Genomic DNA, 14,537 nt, shown 5'->3' with positions numbered 1-14,537 from the left:
ATGCAAAGTACTACATCTGGGCAATAAAAATGAAAAAAGCATATACAGAGTGGGAGGAATAGGGCTAAGTGACAGCACATGTGAAAAAGACTTGGGTATACTAATAGATCACAGACTGAATATGAGTCAACAGTGTGATGCAGCAGCAAAAAAGGCAAATGCAATTCTAGGATGTATTAACAGAAGCATACAGTCTAGATCACGTGAAGTCATTATTTCCCTCTACTCCTCTTTGGTCAGACCTCATCTGGAATATTGTGTCCAGTTTTGGGCACCACATTTTAAAAACTGGAGCAAGTTCAGAAAAGAGCAACCAGAATGGTGACCGGTCTGCAAACCCTGTCTTATGAGGAAACGTTGCAGGATTTGGGAATGTTTAGTTTGCAAAAGAGAAGACTGAGAGGAGACTTAATAGCTGTCTACAAATATCTAAAGGGCTGTCACATTGTAGAAGGATCAACTTTATTCTCATTTGCACAAGGAAAGACTAGAAGCAATGGGATGAAACTGAATGGGAGGAGACACAGATTAGATATTAGAAAAAACTTTTTGACAGAGTGATCAATGAGTGGAACAAGCTGCCACGAGAAGTGGTGAGTTCTCCTTCAATGGAAGTCTTCAAACAGAGGCTGGACAGACATCTGACTGGGATGATTTAGCGAATCCTGCTTTGAGCAGGGGGTTGGACCAGATGGCCCAGGAGGTCCCTTCCAACTCTACGATACTATGATTCTATGATTCTGCTGGTACATTGACCCAGACCACTACATTCCCCTCGCACTCTTCGCAGCCAGAATCTCACCCTGATGAAACTCAGGTTCCCCCTCCTGCATACTATACCACTTTACACGGTGACAAAGAGGAAGGTGTAGATGAAAGTGCAGGTTCCTTGAGCAGGTAAGGGGGGCATACTCATGGGCGACGGCTCTGGCACAGGGCCCCTCATAGTACGCAAAAGTGTCTCTGCCGGTGGGAGGGCAGGAGGGCCCACCAGCTGTCAGACACACCGCCGTACTATGCGGAGCCCTGTGCCAGTGCCGTCACCAACGAGTGGGCCCCCCCGCTTGCTCAGGAACACAGCACTTGCAAAGTTGAAATACTTACCTCTCCCTGCTCCACCGCCGTGACGTCTTCTGCGTTTCCTGACAGTGACATTCTGGTCAGAGAGCACGATGACATCATGTCTGTACTCCCTCTGCCTAAACAGTCCAAGTGCAGTGAGATGGAAGATGGGGATGACAAGGAGTCCAGACTAGTACAGGGATTCCCTAGCGAGGAGACTTATTTAATTGTTTTCAATGTTGGGACAGCTATTTTTGGGGATCACTATACTCTAGAGAATGATATATGAGGGCCACCATACACTGGAGCATTCCAAAGATGGACATCAGACACTGGAGCAGCATTTACAGGGCCCATTATGCACTGGAGCATTAGAAATGGGGCCCATTTTATATGGAGCATTATTTGGGTCCATAACACAATGGAGCTTCATCCATGGGGAACAACATATACTGTAGCATTATGTGGAGCTCATCATATACTGTTTTAAACATTATATGGGACCAATGATTCTGTATGGAGAAATATATGGGCCTCATTACTCTGTATAGCGCACTATGCGGTGGCCATAATAATGTATGGAGTAATACACTGTCCGTTTTTGGAGCTATTGGAGAATTTAAAATGGATATCAGTCATGAGATGTAAGAAGTGAAGTATTTTTCATTGTACTATACCGCTATTTCTCTGCCGTATCAGAGGATCATGAATTGTGGCATGTGTTAAAAGAGCCCAGTGACACTCTTTGGCCCAGGGCACATGAAAATCTGGAGCCAGCCCTACCCCCCCACAACTTTAGCCAAATAACCCCCAGTTTTCAATGCCTAACTATTATTATAAAATAAATTAAGGTTGACCAGCTTAAGTAATAAGAATAGATGTTTTGGGCATTAAAATGGGCACTGTAGGTGTGTTTCCTGTCCTCCACTCCCTGCCGACCTTGGTTCCCCATTGACTTGCATTGGGTTTCGTGTTTCAGTCGGCCTTCGACTTTTCATGATAATCGGCCGATTTCGTTTGACCCAACTTTTGACAAAGTCGGGTTTCATAAAACCCAACTCGACCCGAAAAAAGGCAAAGTCGCTCATCTCTACTGACCAGTGTACATTTTTGTGCAATGTGAGGTTATTGGTGACAGATGCCACGGTATACAGTGGCACCTGTCAGAGATATAGATGAGGATATCCTTCCATCATTTAGGTAGAACAGACACTGCAAAATACTGTGAGAAAGTAACCATGCATTTAAAAAGTCACCAGCTTCTCCGCTCATAGTCTCTATGAAAAGTAATTTGATATGGGGTACTAACTATTTGTTTTCTTTAAAAAAATCATGAGCATTTGCAGTTCTGGAAAGAGAAAGAGAAAATCTGCAGATTAAAATAAAGTACTGCTTTTAAACATGCTGTCCAAACTTGGCATATTATGACAAAGAGAAATGATAATTTGCTAAGATAGCTTTTCACTGTGGTCAGCTAACTCTGGAAGTCACATCATTATTATTATTATTATTATTTATTTTTAGAGCAGCATTGATTCTTAGCTTCTGCATGTGAAAAGAGGCTACATACAAAATTCAATTATAAATTACAATGAACAAATTAACAAGGACAGACAGATACAGAAGGGAGAGGGCCCAGTCTGCAGAATAATTAAGAAGCAAACAGTAGGTTGGGGGATTGTGGCAGCTCCAGTGGTGGTGAGGTGGCAGGGAGTCATAGCAGGCTTTAAGCTTTCTTCAAGAGGTGGGTTTTCAAGTACCACCTAAAGGTTCTGAATGTGGTGGATAATCAGAATTGTTGGCATATAGAATTCCAAAGAATGAGGGATATTCAGGAGACCTCTTGGAGGTGACAGGTTGAGGAACATACGAGTGTGTAAGTGTCAGGACTCGAACCCAGCAGCTCTTGTGCACCAAGATGCAGCTCTTCCCTCAGAACCATTCAGCTTGTGTGGCAGTTCCTTGCTAACCCTATCTAGTACCTGTGTTGTTTCTGATTGTCTCCACACTTAGTTCCTGATTGTCTCCACTTGAGTTCCAAATTGTCTCCACATGAGTTCCTGATTGCCTCCACACTGAGTTCCTGATTGACTCCATCCTGATTGAGCTCCCTACTTGAACCTGGCATTGCCCTTCCTTCCTTGCAAGATTATTGAGCTACCAGCCTTAGTCAATTAGTCAAGCTTCCTTTCACCTGCTCCTTCATTCCAAGATTATACTGCTACTTCCGTGTACCAACCCCTGGCTACTCCTAACTATGCTACCTGCTGATCATTTAGCTACATTGGTTCTCCTGACCAACCCAGGTCAGTCTATTACAGTATGAGAGAAGGAGGTCTTTGGAGGTCTGGAGATTATGTGTTTGAAGATTTTGAGAGAATAGTTCAGAGATACAGTACACTGAAGAGCAAAAGGATAACAATGCTTTGAACTTTTGACTTTCAGGCTCCAAATCTTACCATCCACTACTGCTTCTAATGTGAGACTGCCATCATTTTATAGACAATCATCTTGGCTATTTCATACATAAATTTGACTTGAAACTATTTTGCATATGATTAGATATGGCATGGAAAGGAAGTATTGATCTAGCTTCTAGTCCATAATTCCAAGGTATATTTAAAATAATAACGTCTTTATTTCCAAAGTTGAAATATAATCGTAGCAAAACAAGTTTTCTTTCTTGGTTGAACATTCAGAAAATAGGCTGTAGGTAATTTCAATGTAATAAAGTTGGGGGTAAATGGGGAAAAAAATACCAATAACATTCAAGCCAAGTTTAAGAATGTACTTTGTTCCAAACACGTCTGGTATCCAATGAATTTCTTTTCCCCATGTTCCCTCCCTATTTTTATCACATTGAGATTACCTACAACTAGTGTTGAGCATTCCGATACCGCAAGTATCGGGTATCGGCCGATACTTGCTGTATCGGAATTCCGATACCGACTTCCGATATTTTTTTAATATCGGAATTCGGCATCGGAATCGGAAGTTCAGTTGATTGACGGCCTGACGTCATCATGATGCGCGGTGTGTGCGCATCATGATGCGCCGTCATTTCGGGCCTTCCGGGGGTCTCTGCCGGCCTGCCGGGGGGCTGTGCCGGCCTGCCGGGGGGCTGTGCCGGCCTGCCGGGGGGCTGTGTGGACTGCCCGGGGTCTGTACCGGCCTGCCGGGGGGCTGTGCCGGCCTGCCGGTGGTCTGTGCACCCTGTGGGGGTCTGTACCGGCCTGCCGGGGGGCTGTGCCGGCCTGCCGGGGGGCTGTGCTGATGTCCGGGGGTCTGTGCAAGCATCGTCCGATGGGACTACAAGTCCCATCGGGCGATGCCTGCTACCATGACAGTGATTGACACATTAGCCAATGATGGGACAGTAGTAGTCCCATCATCCGGCTAATGTGTTAAATGTTAAAAAAAAAAAAAAAAAAAAAAAAATACTACATGCATGCTACATACATACTACATGCATGCTACATATATACTACATACATACTACATGCATGCTACATATATACTACATACATACTACATGCATGCTACATATATACTACATACATACTACATACATGCTACATACATACTGCATGCTACATACATACATACTACATACATACTACATACATACTACATGCATGCTACATATATACTACATACATACTACATACATGCTACATACATACTGCATGCTACATACATACATACTACATACATACTACATACATACTACATACATACTACATATATACTACATACATACTACATACATGCTACATACATACTGCATGCTACATACATACTACATACATACATACTACATACATACTACATACATACTACATATATACTACATACATACTACATACATGCTACATACATACTGCATATATACTACATACATACTACATATATACTACATACATACTACATACATACCACATATATACTACATACATACTACATGCATGCTACATACATACTACATGCTACATACATACCACATACATACTACATACATGCTACATATATACTACATGCATGCTACATACATACTACATATATACTACATGCATGCTACATACATACTGCATGCTACATGCATGCTACATACATACTACATACATACTACATGCATGCTACATACATACTACATGCTACATACATACCACATACATACTACATACATGCTACATATATACTACATGCATGCTACATACATACTACATATATACTACATGCATGCTACATACATACTACATGCTACATGCATGCTACATACATACTACATACATACTACATGCTACATACATACCACATATATACTACATACATACAATACATTCATACAATACATACATAGACATACAGTACATATAACATAGAGTAACATACTTACCAATACTTGTCACATTGTTCCCCGAAGCCATTGTCTTTCCGGAATAAATATTAACATAACAAACCACAAAAATACTCACCCACGATCCGAAGCAGTCCACGAGTGTGTCCCATGACGATCTTGGGTAGAGAACTGCAGCATCAGATGATGCTGCCGTTCTCTACGGGCTGCAGGAATCCAATGACGGAAGGTAGGTATCCTTCCGCACTGTATTCCTCCGCCACTTAAAAAAAAAAAAGTCCCTAGTCTCACTTTATGCCATTGCTGTGTGGGAATTTCCCACACAGCAATGGCATAAAGTGAGACTAGGGACTTTTTTTTTTTTTAAGTGGCGGAGGAATACAGTGCGGAAGGATACCTACCTTCCGTCATTGGATTCCTGCAGCCCGTAGAGAACGGCAGCAACAGCTGATGCTGCAGTTCTCTACCCAAGATCGTCGTGGGACACACTCGTGGACTGCTTCGGATCGTGGGTGAGTATTTTTGTGGTTTGTTATGTTAATATTTATTCCGTAGACGACAATGGCTTCGGGGAACAATGTGACAAGTATTGGTAAGTATGTTACTCTATGTTATATGTACTGTATGTCTATGTATGTATTGTATGAATGTATTGTATGTATGTAGTATATATGTGGTATGTATGTAGCATGTAGTATGTATGTAGTATGTATGTAGCATGCATGTAGCATGCAGTATGTATGTAGCATGCAGTATGTATGTAGCATGCATGTAGTATATATGTAGTATGTATGTAGCATGCATGTAGTATATATGTAGCATGTATGTGGTATGTATGTAGCATGTAGTATGTATGTAGCATGCATGTAGTATGTATGTAGCATGTATGTAGTATATATGTAGTATGTATGTAGTATGTATGTAGCATGTAGTATGTATGTAGCATGCATGTAGTATATATGTAGTATGTATGTTGCATGTAGTATGAATGTAGCATGTATGTAGTATGTAGTATGAATGTAGCATGTATGTAGTATGTAGTATGAATGTAGCATGTATGTAGTATGCATGTAGTATGTATGTAGCATGTAATTTTTTTTTTTTTTTTTACATTTAACACATTAGCCGGATGATGGGACTACTACTGTCCCATCATTGGCTAATGTGTCAATCACTGTCATGGTAGCAGGCATCGCCCGATGGGACTTGTAGTCCCATCGGACGATGCCTGCACAGACCCCCGGAGCCTGCACAGACCACCGGCAGGCCGGCACAGCCCCCCGGCAGGCCGGCACAGCCCCCCGGCAGGCCGGCACAGCCCCCCGGAGCCTGCACAGTCCCCCGGCAGGCCGGCACAGCCCCCCGGAGCCTGCACAGCCCCCCGGCAGGCCGGCACAGCCCCCCGGCAGGCCGGCACAGCCCCCCGGAGCCTGCACAGACCACCGGCAGGCCGGCACAGACCACCGGAGCCTGCACAGACCCCCTGGCAGGCCGGCACAGCCCCCCGAAAGGCCCGTACAGACCCCAGAGAGGCTGTACAAGGGCAGGAAAGGGTTTTTCTTATTCCGATACCGGAAGTCCCATAGACTTGAATGGGACTTCCGGTATCGGAATCGGCGATACCGATACTTTTTTTAAAGATCGGCCGATACCATCCGATACGATACTTTGAAGTATCGGATGGTATCGCTCAACTCTACCTACAACCTTTTTTTCTGCATGTTCAACCAAGAAAAAAAATAGTTTTTGCTATGATTATATTTTATCTTTGGAAATAAAGAATTTATTAACGTGGAATTGTCGACTAGAAGCTGTATGAATCCTTTCACTGTGTTATCAAACGCCCAGTGGTGGCATGGATCACGAGCTTCCTTGCAGACTGTGCTACATTGAAGTATTTTGTAAATCCACCTTTGGCTTTCAACACTGCCTGAATCCTTCTGGGCATGTCTCTATCGTAATCTGATCCCAGTCCTCTTCTATACTATCCCAAAGTTGGTGCATACTGGTCAACTCACTTGGGTATGTATACAGCTTTTTCTTCACTTCTACCGACAAGTGTTCGATTGAGCTGAGACCTGGAGACTGTGGGGGACAATTTAGCATCTCTACTCTATTGTCATTGAACCATTTCTTCGCCAATTTCGATGTTTGCTTTGGGCTGTTGTCCTGCTATAAAACTATGTCATCCTTTTCATAATCATAGTACTCAAGTGTACTAAGTAACTCATCTTGTAGCATAATCACATGTAGCTCAGCACTGACACCACGATCGATCCAGGTCAAGTATTTAATGCCTTTTGCTGTTAAACAATCCTATATTATCTGGCTTCCTCCACCGAACTTGACAGTTCCTTTAATTTCTCAATCCATTTGCTCTTTTTTTTCCTTCTTTCTTTCACACCCATTTGCACCTATCAGAACCTAGCCTATTGACTTTCAACTCTTAGCTTCAGGTCACCCATTTCCAATCTTCTACTGTCCTCTTTTCGTACTTTTTTGCAAACTCAAGCTGATGCTTCTTACAACAATATTTAATTCTAGGCTTCTTCATCCTTCTTTGGGCCATCATTCCAGACTTGTGTAACGTGTGTCACACGGTGCTTGCATGAACGCCTATGATTTGACTATTATAAAGCATATGAGCCACCTCCACTGCCCTGTTGGTGCGCCAGAACCAACAGACCTTGTGAGGAGCCGACTTTGATATTTTGCCTGGACGTCCTCCTCTAGGCTTTTGAATGAATGGACTGACTTCAGTTTAAATTCTTCCAACTGTCATGACACTCACATGATGCAATTTGGTAATTTTCTTGGCCAAGAGACAGCTGTCGATGAGCTGGATGAAGCGGTTTCTCTTTTCTTGGGAAGTCTTCTTCATGGCTGATCCTTGATTCGAACCAACAACATTTAGCTTGGGAATCAACCGAAAAACACAATGAGCTATTAGGGAATGTGAGAACAGGTTGTAATTTTTAGTATACAGGAAGAAAAATATTTTTCCACCACCAGGAGCAAAACAGTAACAATATAGTGACATGAATAGAATTTACATAATTTGCATCATCTGCAAAATAAGTGTAAGTCAAATTTGTGTCTGAGATAGCCAAGATAATTGTCTATAAAATGATGATAGCATCACATTTCAAGCAGTAGTGGATGGGGAGATATGGAGCCTGAAAGTCAAAAGTCCAAAACATTGTTACCCTTTTGCTCATCATTGTATATGAAGGAGACAGATTATGGATGGCCTTGTAAGCCAATGTTATCTGCTTAATTCATTGGGTAATTGGAAGCCAATGAAGGGATTTTCAGAGGGTAGCAGCAGAGGTATAGCAATGAAAGAGGTGGATTAATCATGCATCCCATAAACAATGAGTTGATCTGTGGCTTGCATGCATGGTCATTGTTTATTTATAACAAGTCATATCAGCTCATAGATAGGATCTACCTGTAGATTTGGACAAAACTAAAGATGAGCAGATTGATTCATGTAACCCTGGACCATGTCTTTGCTGACTGGCCATGGACAGGAGATGCATAACAAAGGGTATCCGTGACTCATGTGAGCTTCACATACATGATCCAGTACCCTATCCACACCCCATGATTACCTCCCGTAACCGAACCTCAGATCCCAATAAAGGACAAAGCCAAAATTGGATTAATTGGCCACAGCAGCCATTTATTAACATTAAAGTACAACAATTTACAAACAATTCGCTCCCAAGAGGGGTGGGTGGTCCTCAAACCCCGAAACCCTTGTATAACGTAAATACCACAACTTTCACCTTGGCCCCAGGTTAAGTCTTACCCCCAGCCGCTAGGCACCAGCTCGAGGATAGGTAGCAACCAACCTGGCCAAAACCAAAACCCATTTATGGGCCCACCAATTATCCCTTCCACAGGATTGTAAATACCCAGTTCACTTGAATTCACCGAGGGGAGTCCAGGACCTCGTAAGATCCCCCCTCACCAATCCGCCATTTTCCAATTCCACCAACTTCGAGGACCTTCCCCCCTGCCCTTACTGCTATGACAGAGCTCCTCAACAATGCCGCCTGTAAAGAAAATAGCAAAAACATTTACCTTGTCAACCCCATACACTCTATCCTAAATTAAGGGAGGGTGGGTGGGAGCTTCTTGACTGGGCCGATGAGTACCTAAAATGGTTGCCTCAGTAAAATGGCCACCCCCTTTTATATGGCCCCCACCTTTTTTCTTCATCACAAAATTCTCCCCTCCCACCTGCATCCCTGACTTAAACTCCACCTCTCTTAGTCCCACATTGATTAACCCCATAAGCACTGAGTTTGCATGCCAGATTCCTTTTTTTCCCACGTCACCTTGTCATGTCGGCCTCCCTTTAGTCCAGGGGCTCAGTATGGCCTTTCTTGACTTTCCTGAGCTTCAAGATTTAATGGCGTGGTGTTATGATTGGGTCACCGAGGAGGAAAGCAAGACCAAGCTAAGCCACAGAAAACCAGAGAGGTTTGTAACAAAGCAGATTGCAGACCCCTGATCCTATCCACACAACTAGCAGTAGCCATGGAGTGTACCTACGATGATTCTAGATGCCTCGACACAGCCGGAGAACTAAATAAGCCTAAAGCAAGAAAGGGGAAATCTAAACTGCCCCAGAGTAGACCCCAAAGGAATAGATAGCCCCCAAACAAATATTGTCGGTGAGACAATATGAAAACAAAAACGCAGGTAGGAAAATAGGCTGAGCAAATGTTGGGGCCCAAACTAACTAGACAGGAGAGGAAAGGAAAGACACTGTCTGCAATCGCGCAAAAAACCCCGCAAAAAATACCCAACACGTCTGATAGAAAAAATACTGAAGTCACTTGACTTCAGCCACTATATCAGCACTCTGGTATATTCTGAAAGCAGAGCAAAGAGAGGCCAATCTAATAAGGGACAAAAACAAACTGGCACAAACAGTAACATATGGATGGAAATTCAGCACAGCCGGGGCTGGCTGACCACACAAAACTGAAATAGACAAAACCAAATCAAGTGTGAACAATAGCAAAGAACACTTAGCTTGAGCATGCAGGGACTGAACTGGAAACTAAGACCTCAGGAGGCAGGAAAAAATCAGGAGCAGGGACAGAGGGAGTCGGCTGTCTTAAATCCAGTCAGAAACTCCCAATGTCCAATCGTCCTCCTCATTATCAGGTGGCAGGCTTCTGTTAATTAGATCAGCTCCATTACCTCCTGTAACCACCAGAGGGAGCCCGGAAAGAGAACTCGCGACCCCTCTGTCAATATAACCATCTCCACTACCTTCACCAGTAACCAGAGGTAGGCCAGAAAGTGAATTCACAACAGCGTGGCATTTGATCACCAGCCTGGTGCAACATTATTGGTGCAATGCACAGGTGATGTCTAGCCCACCTGTCTAATCTTAAGTTGAATCTGGGAGGTAAGTAAATTCATGTTGCTTCAGAAAGCACTGACCTGGATTGGGAATTTGGGTTGCACAAAATGACCTAGACAAAACCTTTAACCTGTTGCTTTAAAACGTTTTTGTTCTCTAATATTCTGTTCGGTTTTGTAAAGCAACATATTTATTAAGAATGGTAATTAGTTATATGCTTACTATAATGTACCTAAAGTCTTGGCTACTTCTATAACCACGTCTTTTGTTTTCACTCGTCTCCAGAGGTTTCAACTATTTTCTAAAAAATCTGTATCTGCAATTTTTAAGTTAGCGATCATAAAACGTATATTTATGATCTGGTTGCTTTTTTGTCACTTCTTGTTCCATGTAATGCATTTTAAATGTTTACTTCGTTCAATAATTTAAAATTGCGTAAATAATGAAAATGCAATTATCTCCTCACACAGATAAGTTAGACGGACAAAGTGGAAAATGTGCAAAGAAAGATATTTAAATCGTTAAGTTTTCTCACTTTATCTTAAATGTAATAATAATTATATTTGGATTTTTTTTTACATGTAAAATGTTTAAGGTTATTTCAATGCTATGGCGGAAAAGCATATTTTAAAAAATATATATGTAAAAAAGCTGAAAATAAATGAATAAAATTTTCTGGCATAATTTAAAGTGAGCCATTATGGAAACAGTAGTAAAAAGTAATAGTTATTAAAGGGGGTTGTCTAGTCTTGAAAATTATTATTTTTTAATATGTGCTATTACTGAATTCTGAGATAATAGAGGGGATTCCATTTTTTGAATATGAGTCTATTACAAATTGAGGAGAGCTGTTAAAAAGTTCCTCTTATACTGTATTAGATGACATGTATACTATTGATTTATATGGGAATTTTGTAATACTTCACTTCTCCTGTGGTGGTGCTGTAGAGAAAATACACACTTTTGCCTGGTTTCGCCAAAGATAACAGATGACAGTGTCACTAGTGGTCCCAACATCTTGATCAGTCTTATTCCAAAGAATTTTTCCAATAAATAGGGATCAACCAAGGCCTAAAAACCATTTAAGCCCTTCCCCCTCTATATTGTATATATCCATCATGGAGAAGAAGCAGGTGTACCGAGCTGGCATCTGCCTCTATGAGCAATGACTGGATGTAGCTCTGATCTCTGCTCTTTATCCAGCATTTAAGCGACAATAAAGTGACAATTCTGCTGCTGTAGGGTCAGTTCAGCAAATCTTTGCCCCTCTACTATCTCATGCATGGAATGCTATGGCAGCTGGGGACCAGCTAAAGGTCCCTGCCACTGCCATCTAGATGATCCATGCAGGAAAGGAAGTCATATACAGCTAAATTGACGAAAAAAAAAGTCATTGGTCTCAGAAAATGATGACACAAATAAATGTTGTTTTACGAAATTCAGAATAATCAACATATTTGTATTAATCTAAAGTAGCATGTTGCACGTCAATTTTACCACACAATGAATTTCATAAAAGATAAAACTTAATGTAAACAAGCAGCTGGCAGAAACAGAAAACAACAATTTGATGGCTCACAGAGTATGATGGAAAAACAACAGTCCCACACCGAATATGATGGCCCACAACAGTCCCACATAGAGTACGATGGCATCCAACAATCTCATACAGAGTATGATGGCAAAACAACAGTCCCACATAGAGTATGATGGCATCCAACAATCTCATACAGAGTATGATGGCAAAACAACAGTTCCACATAGAGTATGATGGCATCCAACAATCTCATACAGAGTATGATGGCAAAACAACAGTTCCACATAGAGTATGATGGCATCCAACATTCTCATACAGAGTATGATGGCAAAACAACAGTCCCACATAGAGTATGATGGCATCCAACAATCTCATACAGAGTATGATGGCAAAAGAACAGTCCCACATAGAGTATGATGGCATCCAGCAATCTCATACAGAGTATGATGGCAAACAACAGTTCCACATAGAGTATGATGGCATCCAACATTCTCATACAGAGTATGATGGCAAAACAACAGTCCCACATAGAGTATGATGGCAAAACGACAGTTCTACAAAGAGTATAATGGCCCCTACAGTGTCACACAGAAAATAATTTTGGGCTGTTTTGGAATCAAAAAGTCACAAATTTAGTTGCATGAATTACATCATGTGAATATTAACAGCATAGCAACATTAGCCGTTAAATCACAATCCTAATGTCCCCAATATAAAATGTTGGGAGGCAGTCGAGAGGCCTCCACATTGACTGGATGGTTGATTTTACCAAAATCTACTGGTTCAAAGCAACTTTATCAAATGATAAATTAATGTGAAGGGTCCCTAAGTCATCAAAGCTAAGTTCTAGTTTGACAGCCCCTTGGACTATAATAGGTATGAGTGCTATCTGTGGCTATCAGTGAATATCATAGAACTTGTTTCAGAAAAACTGACATGTGAATGAGCTCTTGTACTGTAGCCAGGACCAGACAGTGCAACAAAAAGGTTATGGAAGGAAAGTGTTGCAAAATTTTTAATTCAAACCAATTGCAAAAATTATTTTTGTACAAAATACATGAATGGGTTGCTCACTACCTGGACAACACCTTTTTAAATTTAAGTAGTCCTCCTTATAAAATAAAAACACTATATCCTCGCCTACAGAATTAGTGCTGCTCCAGCGATTTCGGCTTATGGTCACCTGAGGCGCTCGCGACATTGATTCCTGCACGCTATCAATAGCCACTATTGAGCTGCTGTTCTCCTATTACTTCTGTTTGTCTGAGGTTCATCTGAAGGCATGAACTTCAAACAAGTGGAATTAACTGAGCAAACTGAGCTTTATAGGGCTCCTGTGTCAGTCAGGTTTCCCTAGTTGAGATCCGGGTGCATTTGATCTGGTTTGGTTCCTACTGGAGACTCACAATACTCTGTCACTGATTGTTTTGATGTAGGGGCATAAAGGGGCCACATTCATCTCCAAACCAGGAGGGATTGGACATTATGATGACCTACTGGACTTCAAAGGACCATCTTCTATCTGTGTCCTCCCCTTTTAGGGGCAGTAGGTCCTGCAATGAAAAACTGCAAAAAATAAGATGAGTGTGGTGCCCCTGAGGGTTCAGTCGCCACAGAGGCATTGCACCTCCTACTGAGGTGTAGTATAGTATCCCACTCCCCAGGTAAGATGGTAACACCTGACCAGACTCCAGCACCTACATCCAGCACAGACACTTTAGAACAGCAGAGCACCCTTTATGGCAGTTGCTTTGGTTCATGAAGGGTGCTGGGTGGTGGGTGGAGCTTTGATGACATTAAGAGGGGAAAGCTGACAGGAAGTTATTTCAGTTCCCCCACTGGGGAAAAGAGGGAAAGGATGTGTTTGCAGCAGCCTCCTGTAAGCTGGAGCTGCTAGCAAGGGAAGAGAGAAAGGAAAGATCAGTTGTTCAGAAGGAAGATAGAAAAGTATGGAACATGAGGAGAGAACTGAGATCGAAGCTAGTGCAGAGCCCCTTCCTAAGTTTAATGCGCCAAAGGCCGGGCACCGGTATCCGAGAATGTGTGTGATACTAATGATCCTACAGCAGAATCAGGAGGAATAGAAGTTGTGACCACTTTATTCCAACCTAAGACTCGATGACACGGCAGCAATGTGTGTGAGCCGGGACATGATTGTAAGGCGTCCCTGAAGTAGGCTACAGCTGTCTGCCATG

This window comes from Dendrobates tinctorius, unplaced genomic scaffold (assembly GCF_039654945.1).
Source record: "Dendrobates tinctorius isolate UK_male_01 unplaced genomic scaffold, ASM3965494v1 ptg000113l, whole genome shotgun sequence".
Lineage (NCBI taxonomy): Eukaryota > Metazoa > Chordata > Amphibia > Anura > Dendrobatidae > Dendrobates > Dendrobates tinctorius.
Note: the sequence above shows the minus strand (reverse complement) of the source record.